Consider the following 5,441-nt stretch of genomic DNA (forward strand, 5'->3'; position numbering starts at 1 on the left):
CCAGCATCTGGTAGAGCCGGCAACTGGTGGAGTCAGGATTTGAACCTAGTTTAAAAATTTTTTAAATATTTATATTTTTATGTATGTTACACAGTGAGAAAGTAGGAGAATTTATTTACTTCAGGGGTAAATGACTTAATACTAGGTCTTTTTCTGAGAGCAGGTTTATTATTTACAAGGGAAAAGAAATAATGCCTTCTACACCATAGGTGTTCAATAGTTCTTTTTTCTGAGCAGAGGAGGAAGAATGGTCACCATTTACAGTCTTCAAGGTTTGGAGAGAACTTGAGATTATCTGGAAGGAGCTGTAACTCCCTCCACGCAGTGGGAAAGAGGGGTGTCTTCCTCAAGGATGGGGTTTGGGGGACGGACCAGCTCCTCCCACATGTTGTATGACCTTGGGCAAATCATTTAACCTCCCTGAGATGGGTTCTTCATCTGTAAAATGGGAATAACATGCTTGCAATGGTGAGAAAGAATTGAGAAAATGCCTAAAAACATTCTTTGAAAGCGCTAAATGTATGCGCAGGTTTATTTGGTTCAGAAGAAAATTAGGCTAACATCTTTACTGTTAAGTCAATCCCACTATCTTCTTCTAGGGAAGATTATAGGCTCATATTCACCTCTACAGGAGATTGGCTGGGATTCCCAGACTCAGCTACATTTTTGCAATTATCTCAGGCATCTATTTCGTTCTTATTGGAAATTGTATTTGACTCTTTCAGATAGAACTAGATTGGCCCATCTCAGTAGCCCCAAAGTCTAGTACAGGATTGGATTCCATGAACATGTATTGGACATAATATTAGGGGTGTCCATGGTCCCTATTTGCCATAAGGGGATTTAGTTGCATTCAAAAGACCCTGGGGATTTGTTATACAAAGATGAAAAGCACACAGCCCCTGAGGCTCCTGGGAATACAGGCACACAAACATAATTATGATACAGTCTTAACTCCTGTGAGAACAAACTATCAGTGGGGGTTCAGAGGAGGAAATATTTGGTTTGGACACTCTAAGAATCTAATCTCCCCTTTGGCTCCTCCACGCCCCTTTCAAGGCCTTACTCTGCTCCCATATGTGTTTTTAATTGTTGGGTGCCCAGTAATGTGTGATTGGACCAATTCAGGCCACAGGGCCACCATCCTTCCTGCTAAACCTCTACTCTCAGTTAGTAAACTCACTCTGCTTTAATGGCTGGGCCAAATGTCATCCCATTTAGATGTCCTACATGAATGTGAAGGCCAGTCCTTTCTCTGGGCTTTCTTGGCACCCACAAATATTTATTAGTCACATTCTGTTTCAGCCCTGAAGACAGTTATACAACTTGTCCTAAGAACTTATGTCCACTGGGGGAAGCAGACCAGTAGCAGACAGACCACTCAAGAGAGAAGCACAAATTAAATACCATAGGAGTTGCAGGAGATACCTTTGGGGACTACTTAGCACATACTCCCCTTTCCAATCTTCCCACCCACTCAGGAGTGAGTCCGGAAGAGTATGTTTGTGTTGTGTGACACTAATTACAGATGGGTCAATTGGACTCTGTACTCCAAAAGTTTGGAATTAAGTTTCAATGATACAGAAAGCTAGGAAGGAATCAGTCAGAGGGCACTGGGCTGAGAGTCTCAGAAAAGGGGAGGGAGGGGATCCCTGGGTGGCTCAGCAGTTTGGCACCTGCCTTTGGCCCAGGGCGCAATCCTGGAGTCCCGGGATCAAGTCCCACGTCGGGCTCTCGGCATAGAGCCTGCTTCTCCCTCCTCCTGTGTCTCTGCCTCTCTCTCTCTCTCTCTCTCTCTCTCTCTCTCTCTCTCTCTCTATGTCTATCATAAATAAATAAATAAATCTTAAAAAAAAAAAAGAAAGGGGGAAGGGAAGGAAGCACAAGGGCTCCCCCCTGAGGAGTCCAAAAAGTACCCCCTTCTCTTACAGTCAGTACCTTGTTTAACTTACAGGAGCTTCAGGGGTTTTGAACATCATCACAGTGGCCCCAACTGAGCCAGGCAGGCTCCCAACCTAGACTGGGGTAAAAGGAGAGGAGGAGACAGGTAGGTCAGCTCAGAAAAAGGAGTGAGAGTTGATTGAAAGACAGAAGAGGATTCTGAGCAGGTGCTGAGTCATGAGAGCCTCTTGAACTTTATTGCGGTCGTTTGGGTTGGGTCCTTAGCATCTGTGTTTCTATTAAGCTTTCAAGTGAAGCCAGAGCTGTTGTTTCTGGTCCCCCTGCTTTGAGCAATGAGGCTCTAAGCAATCATACCCTCTCTAGCTTCTTTGCCTCTCAGGCAAGCTCCTCTCTCTACAAAGAATATCTTCAGGTAGGTAGGTGTCACCCTGTCTCTTCCCTTGCCTTAACCCCACTTTCAGTTATGAAGACCTAGCCATGCCATTTCCTAAACAGCTCTGACTTCAATTTGTCCATTTGTGCCCTCTTTTCCCCTCCAGTTTAGTACAGCAATAGCTCCTGCTCAGACGATCATAAAGTTCTTACTCCTCCCGGCCTTCATTCCTATTGCAATTTAAATTGCAAGTTGTCTTAGGCTTTCTTTTCTTTTCTTTTTTAAGATTTTATTTATTCATGAGAGACACACAGAGAGTCATCAGTGTCAGCCCCATTCTTTTTCCCTTATCTTGCTCTCTATCCAGTTTAATCTATCAGGGACCATAGAGAATTTTCAGCTCTTCACCAAAATTTTTACGTAGAGATCCCTCCCTGGGTTTCAGGGATCTGTGAAGATCCTGAACATGTATGTAGACTTTGAGGTGTATGGGCAGTTCTCTGAGGAGATGATCCATAGCAAGGTAAAGACCTATAAGCTAAATAAAATAGACAACAGGAAAATAGAGAAAATTCATGAAATCAAAAGTTGGTTCTTGGGCAGCCCAGGTGACTCAGTGGTTTAGCGCTGCCTTCGGCCTGGGGCCTGATCTTGGGGTCCCAGGATGGAGTCCCACGTTGGGCTCCCTGCATGGAGCCTGCTTCTCTGCCTCTCTCTCTCTCTCTCTCTTTCTCTGTCTCGCATGAATAAATGAATAAAATCTTAAAAAAAATACTAGCAAATCAAATTTAGCAGCATAGTAAAGGAATATATACCACATCCAATTGTGATTTATTCCTGGAATGCAAGGATTGTTCATCATACTTCAATCAATCAAGGTAACCCACTACATTAACAAATTGAAGAGGGGGAATCCACATGATCTCAACTGATACAGAAAAAACATTTCACAAAATTAAACACCTTAATATGATAAAATCACTAAAAAATTAGTAATAGAAAATACTTTAACATGTAATATTATATTATATGTCATATGTAAAAGCCCACAGCAAAAAAACCAAAAAACTTGCAGCAAAAATCACAAAAGCTTTTTTTAAAGATATTTATTTATTTTTTATAAATTTATTTTTTATTGGTGTTCAATTTGCCAACACGTAGAATAACACCCAGTGCTCATCCTGTCAAGTGCCCATCACCCAGTCATCCCCACCCCCCGCCCACCTCCTCCTCCCACCTCCCGCTCCACCACTCCTAGTTTCCCAGAGTTAGGAGTCTTTTATGTTCTGTCTCCCTTTCTGATATTTCCCACTCTTTTTTCCCACTCCTTTCCCCTTTACTCCCTTTCACTATTTTTTATATTCCCCAAATGAATGAGACCATATAATGTTTGTCCTTCTCCGATTGACTTATTTCACTCAGCATAATACCCTCCAGGTCCATCCACATGGAAGCAAATGGTGGGTATTTCTCGTTTCTAATGGCTGAGTAATATCCCATTGTATACATAAACCACATCTTTATCCATTCATCTTTCGATGGACACCGAGGTTCCTTCCACAGTTTGGCTATTGTGGACATTGCTGCTATAAACATCGGGGTGCAGGTGTCCCGGAGTTTCACTGCATCTGTATCTTTGGGGTAAATCCCCAGCAGTGCAATTGCTGGGTCGTAGGGCAGGTCTATTTTTAACTCTTTGAGGAACCTCCACACAATTTTCCAGAGTGGCTATACCAGTTCACATTCCCACCAACAGTGCAGGAGGGTTCCCCTTTCTCCACATCATCTCCAACATTTGTGGTTTCCTGCTTTGTTAATTTTCCCCATTCCCACTGGTGTAAGGTGGTTACATTGTGGTTTTGATTTGTATTTCCCTGATGGCCAGTGATGCGGAGCATTTTCTCATGTGCTTGTTGGCCATGTCTGTGTCTTCCTCTGTGAGATTTCTGTTCATGTCTTTTGCCCATTTCATGATTGGATTTTTTGTTTCTTTGCTGTTGAGTTTAATAAGTTCTTTATAGATCTGGGATACTAGCCCTTATCTCATAGGTCATTTGCAAATGTCTTCTCTCATTCTGTAGGTTGTCTTTGAGTTTTGTTGACGGTATCCTTTGCTGTGCAAAAGCTTCTTATCTTGATGAAGTTCCAATAGTTCATTTTTGCTTTTGTTTCTTTTCCCTTCATGGATGAATCTTGCAAGAAGTTATTGTGGCCAAGTTCAAAAAGGGTGTTGCCTGTGTTCTCCTCTAGGATTTTGATGGAATCTCATCTCACATTAAGATCTTTCATCCATTTTGAGTTTATCTTTGTGTATGGTGCAAGAGAGTGGTCTAGTTTCATTCTTCTGCGTGTGGATGTCCAATTTTCCCAGCACCATTTATTGAAGAGACTGTCTTTTTTTCCAGTGGATGGTCTTTCCTGCTTTGTCGAATATTAATTGACCATAAAGTTGAGGGTCCACTTCTGGATTCTCTATTCTGTTCCATTGATCTATGTGTCTGTTTTTGTGCCAGTACCACACTGTCTTGATGACCATAGCTTTGTAGTACAACCTGAAATCTGGCATTGTGATGCCCCCAGCTATGGTTTTCTTTTTTAATACTCCCCTGGCTATTCGGGGTCTTTCCGATTCCACACAAATCTTAAAATAATTTTTTCCAACTCTCTGAAGAAAGTCCATGGTATTTTGATAGAGATTGCATTAAACATGTAAATTGACCTGGGTAACATTGACATTTTCACAATATTAATTCTTCCAATGGCTTCCCTGGGGAATTCTATCAAACGTTTAAAGAAGAAACCATATCTATTCTACTAAAGCTGTTCGGAAAGATAGAAAGAGAGGGAGTACTTCCAAACTCGTTCTATGAGGCCAGCATCACCTTAATTCCAAAACCAGACAAAGACCCCACCAAAAAGGAGAATTATAGACCAATATCCCTGATGAACACAGATGCAAAAATTCTCAACAAGATACTAGCCAATAGGATACAACAATACATTAAGAAGATTATTCACCATGACCAAGTGGGATTTATCCCCGGGATGCAAGGCTGGTTCAACACTCATAAAACAATCAATGTGATTCATCATATCAGCAAGAGAAAAAACAAGAACCATAAAATCCTCTCATTAGATGCAGAAAAAGCATTTGACAAAATACAGC

This window comes from Nyctereutes procyonoides, unplaced genomic scaffold (assembly GCF_905146905.1).
Source record: "Nyctereutes procyonoides isolate TBG_1078 unplaced genomic scaffold, NYPRO_anot_genome, whole genome shotgun sequence".
Lineage (NCBI taxonomy): Eukaryota > Metazoa > Chordata > Mammalia > Carnivora > Canidae > Nyctereutes > Nyctereutes procyonoides.